At 37.9% G+C, this 13,188-nt stretch overlaps 1 protein-coding gene across 2 annotated transcripts in view; it reads left to right on the forward strand.

Annotated features, from left to right (window-relative positions):
• Nucleotides 1–9,747: 9,747 nt before the first annotated feature.
• The window catches only part of snap25b (synaptosome associated protein 25b), a 47,996-nt gene continuing 44,555 nt past the window's right edge, over nt 9,748–13,188 (forward strand). For both annotated transcript variants that reach the window (XM_052145594.1, XM_052145593.1), the window contains exon 1: nt 9,748–9,864. The gene's annotated coding sequence lies outside the window, so the exon portion shown is untranslated. The remainder of the gene's footprint in view (nt 9,865–13,188) is intronic.

Here is a 13,188-nt window from a genome sequence, read left to right on the forward strand (position 1 = left end):
GTTTTCTGAATTATAGCTGTGGGGAAAAAATCTCACCAACACTCCACATCACACTGAGAAGGAAGATGGGTTGAAGATAGTATTTTGCCAAGCAGAAGACCCCCAAGGACTTGATATCCTTTACAAGGAGCATTTCAGAGCTGAATAGGATGGACGGCTGGGAAGAAACAAATGAAATGTCTCAGCGCAATAGTCTTTACTCGCTTTCCATTCAGAGCTTTCTTTTATTTCTGAAGAATTTGTATTTCCTATACTGTTAAATTTTTATCCCTTGAGCAAATCCGAAAGATGGGTAAAGAAGAACCACAAAAACTCATAAATACCTATTCTTGACATTGGGTAAAAATAATCTTTCGTAGTCAGTCATTCAGATGCACCGTCATCACCTTAGTGTATTGCCATTTGGGATACAGCTATACACACCCCTTACTGAGAGCACCACCTGCTCTATGGGCCGTTTTCCTTTACGCTTCTACAGTGACTTGAAATCACCAGCCCCCACTGAACATAGGACAAAATATGAATGGTCTCATATTTCAAGGTAACACTTCAATTAGAGTGAAGGTGATCCTGTCATTTTAATATACATGTAAGTCCATGTACACAGGCATGTTTTCAACAATCAAATTGGCCAGTAGGGGGCAATGGGTTGTAATTTATTATTTTACCTGGAGAATTTTTTTTTTGATTGAAAGAGCACATTTGTGAAAAACAATCTGGTTATGTATTTAAAGATTAGCACGTGGATCTAATCTGAGTGTATTAGGGTCAGGATGGACAGTGCAATGGGGAGTGAGTGAGTTTAGCTGCTGTTTGACGGACTGAAATCAATTGCAAGCCTGGTGAAGTGTGAAGTTTATTTGCTCAGGGGGCATTTAGCTAAGCATGCGCAATATGGACGGTGAAAAAAATACGTTCGGTTCACGCATCGCTTGTCCTTGCGATGTGAGGGCGTATTATAGCCTAGAAAGTTAAGATCTGATCAGTCAAGTTAGGATTTTTCACAAATTCATATAACAGAAGCAAATCGTAACTTGATTTAAAAATAAGAGTTGCTCTGGCATGACTGGAAATAGCCTCTTAAGTGCGTTTCAAAGATGGCGGACAGTGACTTGCTAGAAAGTCTTTGATGCGGCCCTCGAGACATTTTTTTTTTGCCTCCCGCGTTATGTTGACATCATCAAAAATATATTTTTCAATATCAAATGTTTATGATTTGTGGTTTGACATTTTCTTGAAAATGTACTGTCTTTTTCTGTATCCCTGAATCGCAGAAGAGATAGATTGTGAAAAACACTGCCAAGAATGTAACCAATTAATTAAAAAACAAAGAATATTTTAGTATAGCTGATATAATTACATTATAGCAGTGGTCAGTATAGACGCTGCCTCTGTCATTCAAACATGCACATGCATGCGAGAGTCTTAGGGGGCTTTCACACTTGGTTCGATTGCCTGTTCCGAACCCGAGTTCGATTGCTCCCCCCTCCCCCCTGCCCCCGATGGACTGTGTTCACATTATATATTTGTATCCGAACCGCGGTACGCTTGCGTCATCAAGCTGCAGCTGGTGCGTAATCGTGCTGCTTGATAAGCGCGAAATGAAAAGGCGTCAAAATTCAATGAATAGACTTGCTCGGTTCACATTTGTTCTTCTTTTTTTTAACCTTTGGTTTTGTTTTCAACATCAAGATACAGAAACACACTTGCGTCTGTCTGCCGCAAAAATACTGAAATCGTTCAAAGACAGCGGGCTGTCCGCCGAAGACAATTTTTGCGAAGGCAAGCAGAAATCATCTCTCTGCTTGCAGTGCGTGTGCGTCAATCCCACTTTTCGTCAAGGTAAGTGTATACACACACACACACGCACGCACGAAAGTAAACTCTTTCCGCTCATTTTGAAAGTGACGCGTGTGAGACTGACGACCACATTATACGTCATCAATAGCGGTTCACTTCCGCGGTTTGGTTCGATTGCGTTCATATCAGCAGCGAACCGTACTGGAGTTCACATGAACCGTACCCCAGACCACCTTTTTAAGCGGACCCGAGTACGGTTCGCAGGTGCGCACCCGAGTTCGGAAGACAGCGTTCACATCATCCAAACGAACCGAACTCTGACGTCATTCGAACCGGGGTGTGCACCAAAAGTGCTAGTGTGAAAGCCCCCTTAATCACTGTGCGAATCTGTGTCAAACCCGTTTGAATAGCTCACCATATGCATGATCATCACGATCACAGTTATAACAGAAAAATTAATAGTTTATCCTGCAATAATGGCGTTGAGACGTCACGCCATTGATTATTCATGAGCTGTTAATACAATATTACTATAGTAAAGCCATGTTTATTAAATCAATGCAATATTACTGTAAGGATCATGCCATTTTTTTAGTTATGTTTATTGTGGTGACAGGATCCTGATACCTATGTTCTTTTCTCTGTGTAACCACACGGTTTAGGGTGTTATTTCCATACCGGGCACTCTTCTGTTGCCTGGATCCTGACTCTTCGGTCTTGTTCAATTTAGTTTCTGGGTTGGGATCCGGACACTCATGCTTCATGTCTCGTCTTTGTGAGCACATGGTTTTGGGTTCAGGTCCCTTGCCATGTGCTCCTGTCTTGTCTGTTTTTTTTTTGTTTGAGCAGATGGCCAATGATGGTTTCATTGCCATGTGCTCTACTGTCTTGTCATCGTGTTTGATGTGAGCACATGGCTTCTGTCAGGTTTGTTTGCCATGTGCTCTCCTGTCTCGCATCCAGGCCCTGCTCTCTTGTTACCTGGTAACAAGTTTCACATGCCTTCCCTCGTTACCCTCCTCATGTCCTTGCCTATTTAACCTCCCTGTGTTCTCCGTCCTGTGCTAGTTTGTTGCCGAATGTCTTGTGGAATGATTCATGAAGTGGTCCTGTTTAAGGAGTCCAGTTGTTCCTGCTGTTCCTTGTTTGGAGGCCTCATTCCAGTTCCCCGGCTGGTCTCTGCCCACTTGGCTTGGGACCAAGTGGCCCGTGAGTCTTCCCGCTCCAGCCCAGCTCATCCTCTGATTCATTGCCCTGGTTTGTAACACAGGACTGTGTTTTTTTCCCCTTAGGGAAGTTAGTAGTAAGCTCAATGTTAATAGTATCAAAACCATGATTTCTGCCAAAAAAAATAAATAAAAAAAATTACTATAGTCATGGTAACTATAATATTACTATAGTAAACCATGGTTCATTTTTGTAAGAACTGATCATGTCTGTTTCTCATAATGCAATGAATGTAGTAGAAAGTGCCTCTTTGAAAAAAAATTAACTAAACATGATAAAATGTAAATGTTACACCCCACCCCTTCCCAAGTTACACTTAAAAAAAATTAACTCTCACTACTAAATTCTTACTATAAAATTAATAAATACATCTTATATATAACAATTACTAAAATTAAAAGGGTGGCTCTCAAGACTTTAGGGGTCCGGCTTTGTGGCCCCTGAACTTTCCAAAGTTGAGTAGCCCAGATATAATTAGAGAAACAAAATCAAAGTGCTTTTAATTTCAATGCTGCAGAAATAAAAGTTTGATAACTGCATTTTCGTGGGAGTCTGTAATTATTTATTAGTGCTTTATTGTCATAGCGCAGTACATCTGAGTCTTCCAAAAGTGTTTCCACCATCAAACATCGCTGCTGTTTGTTTTGTATCACTAATAAATGTAATGGCGTTCTCTGACAGTGCTATAGTTATGATACACAGTATTGTAATGTGACTGTTACCGTTGGTTTTCAAATAAGTTTTCAGTTAGGACACCAGTGGGTTTGTCCTATAGTTTGAACAGTTTCTTAAGGTTTTTTGCAAGTTAGGATGCTTCTGTAATACTCTTTTCCTGTCTGTAGTTAAGATAAGATGGAAAAGTTATTCTGTATTATACAACAGTGTAATACACAAACAACACAAACTCAAGGTGCTTACCTCTTACCAGACTTTCCACATTGGAGAGGACGTACTGTTCATAATGGCAGAGAAGATTGCGGTTTCTATAGTGAATGACTCTAGTGCACCAGCTACCTTGAAAAAGGGAGGAATACCCCCGCTTGGATGGCTATTTTTCCACTGAGAAAATAGGTTGAATTTCACAAAAAATTATATTATCTTCAGATAGCTGTCTAACACAGTACAGCATCTCTGCTTGGGAGAGACATGTGATGCACGCTCCAGCTCTCTCTCTCTCTCTCTCTCTCTCTCTCTCTCTCTCTCTCTCTCTCTCCTCACACACATCCTTGTTTCTCAAATAACTTGTCAGAAACAGCCCAAGCTGTGATACTAGTAGTTCTGAAGTGATGTTTTTGAGAGGCTTGGTGCATAATTTTGTTTGAACTAGCAAAAGCAGATTCCGATCTGTCACGTAAGAAAGTACTTCCATGCGCAAATGTATTTTTTATGACCGTACTTTGTTTCTCATCAAAAAATCCTCCACGTGCAGCAATGACAGCTTTGTAGATCCTCCGCATTCCAGCTGTCAGTTTGTCCAGATAGTCAGGTGACATTTCACCCCACACTTCCTGTAGCACTTGCCATAGATGTGGCTGTCTTGTCGGGTACTTCTCACACACCTTACAGTCTAGCTGATCACACAAAAGCTCAATGGGGTTAAGATCCATAACACTCTTTTCCAATTATCTGTTGTCCAATGTCTGTGTTTATTTGCCCAATCTAACCTTTTCTATTTGTAAAAGTGACTTTTTCTTTGCAATTCTTCCCATAAGGCACCCCTGAGTCTTCTCTTTACTGTTGTACATGAAACTGGTGTTGAGCGGGTAGAATTCAATGAAGCTGTCAGCTGAGGACACGTGAAGCATCTATTTCTCAAACTATAGTCTCTGATGTACTTATCCTCTTGTTTAGTTGTACATCTGGCCTTCCACATCTCTTTCTGTCCTTGTTAGAGCCAGTTGTCCTTTATCTTTGAAGACTAGTGTACACCTTTGTATGAAATCTTCAGTTTTTTTGGCAGTTTCAAGCATTGTAATTATTGACTGATGAGTTTCTAGAGAGAGCCGTTTCTTTATTGCTCTTTTCAGACTTAATATTGACCTTAAGACATGCCAGTCTATTGCATACTGTGGCAGCTCAAAAACAAACACAAAGACAATGTTAAGCTTGATTTAATGAACCAAAAAGCTTTCAACTGTTTGATATAATGCAAGTGATTTTCTAGTAACAATTTAGCATGATTACTCAAGGATAAGGTGTTGCAGTGATGGCTGCAGGAAATGGGGCCTGTCTAGATTTGATACTTTTTTCAAATAGTGATGGTGCTGTTTTTACATCAGTAATGTCCTGAATATAGCCTACTTTGTGATCAGCTGAATGCCACTTTCATGAATTAAAGTTCCAATTTCCTTCTGAAACAGCAAAATCTCTACATTATTCCAAACTTTTGGCCACCAGTATGTATATATATATATATATATATATTATTTAAAATTTTTTATTATTTTTTTTTTGTCCACTAAACCTTTAAAAATACTCCACAGTAACCCACCCCACCACAACAGCAACCACATATATTTGTGCTACAAACCACTTAGCTACTGCATAGTTACCCCCTGGCACCCACCAGTGACTGATTTTGGCTTTGAGTTTTGCATGGGTAAGCACCACTTACCTCCACTAGAACAAAAATCCAGTTTATCTTTCATTAATGTTAAATGGGCAAACTGAAATTCAGAACACCTGCACATTGTTGTTCTTGGACTCTTACTCAGCATATTTAAGTGAAAGAAGATGCACTAGAGTCAGCTGGAACTCTATATGTTATTCCATACTCTGAAACGGGATGTGAGGATAATTCAGGTGGCTGTTTTGCAGTAGTTGTAAATATAGTTGCTCTTCAGACAGAATCTGGGCAGATAATGGGCAAATAATGAGTTGACTACAATATGAAACACACACCAGGTTTGTTTAATAAGCACAAAGCCTTAAAGGATGGGGCAGGAAAAAGGTGTACTGCAAGGGTGTACTGCAAATAAGGGTGAGGAATATGTCGAGAATGAGAGTGAGATTAAGGTTAAGAAGGTAAAACAAGTTTCATTATTAAGTTGAATTTTAGTGTACAACACTGTAATTTTTGTGACAGTCATTAAAATCTATTTATTAAAAACATAATTTAGGTTCTGAATGCTGATAGGTCAATACAGCATTCCAGTCATGCTAAAATATGCACCTGTTTAACTAAATACTGTGGACATCACTGCACAGCATCCTTAGAGGCCAACTATAGTTCACATGTCAGGGACTATACTGGCAGAAGAATGAGGCATAATTTACTTAATCAATAAATAACATTTATTGTGTACTTTATATCTTATATATCTAGTTATCATTTTATAAATAATAACAGTAAGGCACTCTGGGCTGTGATGTATTGTGAATATTGTGCCTAACAATGCCCTCAATTGCTTAATTGTATCATGGTCAAGCGTCTATAGAATATGGATGGATGGATGGATAGTCTGCGTATAATGCTAGTTGATCTTATTTGACCTCTTCAGGTACTTGTGAGGGATCATTAACTTCCTAAAAACACTGTGATTTGTTATTGCAATAGCACATGTCCTATGCTGTTGTAGTATGTGAGATATTAGATGAATATGAAGGTGCATGCTATATTGTATTTAGAGAGGTCGTTCTCTTTAAATGTACATCTATTTGCTATTTCAGATTCATTTTCTTCTGTATAATTATCTACATCTGCAGCAGTGTGATTAAGCCTACACAAAGAAGGGATATTGTTTTAGCTGTGTATTCACAGTTCAGCATGCAATCATCGATGGTAGGCAATTGACGAGGTTAATGACAGATTTCCCACCTATTTACAATGAGCCTCATAGGTTGGGGGCTCTTTTTGACATGTTGTGAGGGTGGGTTCTGGCAGTGCTAATTGACAGGAACATTTTAAGGAAATTTGGCTAAAATAAATTAGCTTTAACCGGAACAGTGTGGGTCGTGTAAACGTGTGCTTGTGTCAAAGAATTCAGGATTAATTAGCAATTGCACTGCTGGTGCTAACAAAAAGGAGCTGATTTGGTATGTAAACCACATCCCATTATAAAAATTATACTTGAATATTGAATGAATATTCTGTCATCTTTCACTCACCCTTATGTTGTTCTAAACCAGTCTGACTTACTTTCTTTCCTGGATTGCAAGAATGTTAGCCTCAGTCACCATTCACTTTCATTGCATTTTTTTTGTTATTATATTGAATGTGAACAGTGACTGAGGCTAACATTCTGCCTAACATCTCATTTTGTCTCACAATATGGACATTGCAATTTATTGCCCTGGCCACATCTGCAGTCCTCATGCCTCCATGCAGCATGCCAAAGACACATTCATGCAGATGAGCAGGGCTTAACTTGTATTGAATCTGGAGTATTCCTTTAAGAAGGTTGCTCTTTTCACTCTAATAGCTTTTTGCCTCTTCACTGGACAGTATTTTATATCTGGGGAGTTGTCTTGACCTTCATCTGTCTGAATTCTGTACCCAGATTTTATGTCTTGATATGTCTTAATGCAGTAAAGCACTTTGTTATAATATGTTGTCTATTGCTACGGTGTCTCTCTTTTTCTCTGTTCATCAAACTCTCCTTTGTGTAACCTTGTCTACCACATTCTCTCACACACAAAAATGCTGTAGATACAAATGTCAGACATAACAATGAAGAATAACCTATATAATGTAAGTCCAAAAGCCATTAAACAATAAAATAAGCGCTATTGATCCATTCCCCTTATCTGAGAGTCAGTCTCTGTAGCTAAAGTGCTTTTATCTGATCTTGCTTCTATTAGAAGATCAGGGGTTGAAGCTGCTTGGGGCAAGAAAACAAACACGTAATATGTTTTCTCTCTCTCTCTTTAAAAGATTTTGGAAATAAAAACAAGGCATCAATTGATGAGCTCACCAATTTGTATTGTCGTTCAACCATATACAGTTAGTACAGTACACAGTGAAATGAGACAATGTTACACCAGGACCATGATGCTACATAAAACAACATAGGACAAACACAGAACCACATGAGACTACACAGACTAAATAACATACCTATATAAAGTGTGTGCAAAATGTGCAGGACAGTACAATAAATTACTAAAAATGAACAGGACAATAGGCACAGTAAGAGACAGTGCAGTGCCGACCAGTACACAGAAGTGCAAAAAGATGACAGTTTCTAAAAATGCCAAATGTAAACATAACATACTATGAGATAGTGTTCATTAATTGAGGTAGCAGCCAGGTATAAAGTGACAAAATTAAAGTGCAACTCAGGACACGTGTGTGTGTGTGTGTGTGTGTGTGTGTGTGTGTGTGTGTGTGTGTGTGTGTGTGTGTGTGTGTGTGTGTGTGTGTGTGTGTGTGCGTGTTTTTGTGATTTACGAGGACAATTTTGTAAGTTACAAATTAGTAATTACAAGGGTATTATGCTATAAATGTGACTTATGAGGACATTTCTAGTGTCCCCATAATTCAAATCGCTTAAAAATCATACTAAACAATGTTTTATTGAAAATGTAAAAATGCAGAAGGTTTTCTGTGAGGGTTAGGTTTAGGGGTTGTGTTAGGTTTAGAGGATAGAATCTATAGTTTGTACAGTATAAAAGTCATTATGTCTATGGAAAGTCCTCATAATGATAGGTAGACCACACACATATTGTGTGTGTGTGTGTGTGTGTGTGTGTGTGTGTGTGTGTGTGTGTGTGTGTGTGTGTGTGTGTGTGTGTGTGTGTGTGTGTGTCAGTCCAGTCTCTGAGTATTGAGGAATCTGATGGCTTGGGGGAAGAAGCTGTTACACAGTCTGGCCGTGAGGGCCCTAATGCTTCGGTACCTTTTGCCAGTCGGCAGGATGGTGAAGAGTTTATCTGAGGGGTGTGTGGGTTCATCCACAATTTAATTTATATGCATATTTATATTTAATTTAAATGCATTCTTATGTAAACATGACATTTCTATTTGACCATTGGTTTCATAAGTAGGTTGATATTGTGAGAGGGCTTTAGCAGATCTAAAATGTTCCACCTCAGTTTTCATAAACAATAGCCCTAAAAAAATTACAATTTAAAATGCTCTTTTTTCAAGTTTTTTTCCCCCCCAAAGTAAAGTTGATCAAGAATTATTTGTTAGTTAAGAGTACAAGTCCTGTTTATTTTTCAGCCAGATTTTATGAAGGAATTTATGGCCAGACGTTAACAAAATATAATTCAATACACAGTATACCCTGTGACTATTTTTAAGTAGCATGTTACTTGCAATGAAAGTGCTAGCTAAGATGAATATTTAAAAAAAAAATTGACCCCCCCTGAAAGTTTTCATCTATTCCCCCCAAGAAAGTAGCTGAAAAGCCCTGACCTACAGTGTCCATACATCTCAATATAAAAATGATATCAAATAAAGGCTTGAAATATCTTACTTTGCTTGTAATGAGTCTATATAATATATTAGTTTCACCTTTTAAGTTGAATTACTGAAATTAATGAACTTTTGCACGATATTCTAATTTTTCGAGTTTCACTTGTATGCTGTAGCTGGGATCACTGAGTGCAAATACAAATCCCCAAATAAGCCCTAGTGTTGAGGATCATTATGACGTCAGGGAGGCTCGTCATCTTTGAAAAGGGCGGGTATATTTTACTCACTCACTCACTTACTCACTCAATCAAGAGGTGTATGGTCACGCCCTATAGTGTTGAGGGTGATTATGACGTCAAAGGGGCTCGCCATCTTTGATGAGGTTCTTTCACTCATTCGCTGTGTGGACACGGACTAAGCGACCTAAATCAGTGTTGAAGGCGATAGTGACATCTCCAACGTGGTTGATCGAGTGCACGGTTGGTATTTTGCTTTTGTTTTCATAGCTTTTACAAGAGATTCTGAAGCATATGTCTCACAGGTTTTCCTTCATAAAATTGTGTGCAATCTTTAAAAACTGTTGCAAATGTCCTCAAAGGTAAAGAAAGATCACCGAAGTCATTTCAAACGCGGAGGGGATTGTTGTTGTCGGATTAAACTGTTAAAGACGCAGAGCGCACTTTGCTTGTAGTTTTTATTTGTTTGCGCGCTAGATTTGTGCTTCTGTGTTCGATGAACTTTGCAGAGAGAAATATCAGGGCTGTGTTCTTGCCTGTTGTTGCGAGCGAATATGAGGCTACTGAACGTGGAAATGTATTTAAGCACCACGGACAGCGCTCGTCAAGGGGATTCGGATTAATAGACGAGTGTGCGTAAATCTCGCAAACTACAACATCAAGGAACTTGTTAGATCAACAATCAATGAATGCATTTGTGAAAAGCAAGCTTGCATTCAACAAACAAGAATACTTTCTGGAATTAATTATAGTTATGTCTTGTCTAAGTTACATACATTTTGAGCACATTGAAATAAGTCAAATTTGTGAATCTAGTCTAGTCTATGAAATTAATGTTTACTCAAACAACAAGTAAGGTTATTCTGCACTGTATTTTATGATCAGGCAAGTAGAAAAAAATAATAATAATCCCACCCTGTGATGGTATAGTATGTATAAGCTAATCTTAAATGTAATGCTTTTTGAATTGGTATGCATTTATTATTGTTTATTCTTTTTCAGTTTCGAATTTGTCAAATTGATTCTGCACACCTGCAACACATTTTACTATTAATGATAGAATATAGGATGAATTTGTTGCTAGATGATACATTTTATGGAAGTCGGCTGGCATTCAATAATACAAAAACATGTTACCAAACACACGTTTCAGGTTTTAACTTTAAATTAGAGAACCAAAATCAAAAACTAAACAATGTTGATGCGTGGAAATAAGCAGGCTAGATGTTCATTTTGATGTTCAGATATTTTACAGAGATCACTGATAATATGTCGAACAAATAGGGTCCTGGCTATTAAAGCTTTTAGAGCTTTGGCTATTCTATGCATTGCTATATGCTGCCAAAAGTTTGTTACACCTCTCCATGTGAAAATGAGCCAACAGTCATCAATTCTTCAAGCTGATCCTCGTAACTGCATATCTAGAGCAGGGTGTGTTTTCTTTGTCATCAGGTCTGTTTACTGCTTTATATCATCAGCCAGAGAGTTGGCATGATTTTGTATTTGTTTTTTTGCTTTGCATTACCTTAAAACAGATTATCCCTTTGAGACTGGTAACACTGAACAAGTCACTTTGTTCAGGATTCATGTTTGGTTTATTCCTTCGATTTTCACATTGGAGGATATGTGTTGTATCATTGCAATATTTTTAGATTAGACATTAGATATTTATAGACTCTTAAGTTTTAAAAAATTGCAGGTGCTTGAAGTTGGTGGCACTGAAAATATTTTAAACACATCTTCTACCTATTTGCATGCTGTTCCAAGGTACAGCATTGCTTTTATCTATAATTGTTTTTCCTTACAAAAGGAATGTAGAAAAATGAATCAATAGTGCTAGCATGGTCTAATATAGAAGTGATTGAGAGCTGTGAATTGAATGAGACATGCAAGATATTTTGACTTCTTTCTTTAAAGGTGAAGTTTGTAATTTCTGGACCACTTACGGCACCAAATAGAATTGCAAATAACGAAGAACAACACCGGTTTCCCAAATACATCTGCCAATGGTTCAACAAATATGATAGCCCCGCCCCAAACTCACATAATTGGGTGAGCCATTGCCCATGTGTTTTCATATTAAGCTGGGGAAAGAGAACATATTTTAACATTGGAAAAAAATGACACACTTCTCCTTTAAAGTCCAAATTAATTTCTGTCTGCCTGTGTTAAGACATTATGCATAACAGACCTTTCAAAAGACTGCCAATTAATACATTTGTTCATGACATGTTGTGCAACACTGATTTTACGTGTACAGAAACATCACATCAGTCAGAGATTATGATATAACACACTCCTGAGGGTGCACATGACTTTAGTGGGCTTGTGGACGGCTCCGTATGTCAAACTGTTACCATTGAAATCATCTGTTAGACGTTATGTTCTGTACTTTTGTGATGACTAATGCTGCTCATTCTTTGCATGTGAGCTGTGCACATTACAGTGACATGTTGCATTCTAGGCGTGTAATACTAACATGTTCAGCCTTCTCATAGGGTCATACCGGAGAGAAAGTTAGCAGTCTACATAAATGAATGTAGCTAGTGGCTTTAATGGATGGCTTCGTACAAACTACCTCCACTTCATCAGATTAGTACACTAGGCTTTATCCCTTCCTGAATGGAACACAAACATTTGTTTTAAAGCTGTAATCCCCCCTGGTATAGATGATTGCTTTGAATCTCCTGAGCACTGCTACACTATACAGTCAACACTCTGATACTAATGTGACGATTATATAATTGTGAAGTTTCTAAATAATTCTTCAGAAATTGAAATGCATTTTTTATACTAGTAATTTTCAGAGTTTCATTACGTTGCAACCTTTGGGTTATGTCAGTTGAATGTGTGTAATCTATGGCATTTACCCAAAATAGCAACATTTTCTGAGGGCAGACTTTTATCCTTTTTTTCTTAAAAATGACATGTGGTCTTTTGATAAAACAGCACATTTCATGGCTTGTTCTTCGGTAACGGTATCATATCTGCTCTGCTTCTGCTTGTCATGGGGCAAAACACGGGGTAAAACAGAATCAGTTACATCCAGTGATGTATGTGTAAGCACCTGCTTGTATGAACATTATTGCTCATACTGTGTCATGTTGTGTTGTCATTTCATGCTGGCTTGAAGCCATTTGGGAATAAGTCTTAGAAGTTTGAGTCAAGTCATACTCTGTCATTGCACAGGTACAATGAGATTAGTCTTTTGTGCTCCACAAGGTTGTTACGATTAAAATTAAAGATGAAGTGTGTAATTTCTGCAGCACTAGCATCACCAACCTGGATTGAACAAATACAACAACAAACACATATTTCCAGCCCAAACTCAAGCCATTACTTGAATGAATGAATGAATGAATGAATGAATGAATGAATGAAAAACTTTATTTAGAACATGTAAAAATAATAAGCAAGAAACAAAAAATATTAACTTATACATGTCCGAAAAGGAGTAGTAAGAAGCATACATTTATTTAATCGTACCCCTTCTCCACCTCTAGTTAATAATCATCAAACTGGCTTCATAATTATATAATCTTAATCCTATCTTAATATATTATTTAC

The sequence above is a fragment of the Xyrauchen texanus genome, chromosome 16, assembly GCF_025860055.1.
Source record: "Xyrauchen texanus isolate HMW12.3.18 chromosome 16, RBS_HiC_50CHRs, whole genome shotgun sequence".
Lineage (NCBI taxonomy): Eukaryota > Metazoa > Chordata > Actinopteri > Cypriniformes > Catostomidae > Xyrauchen > Xyrauchen texanus.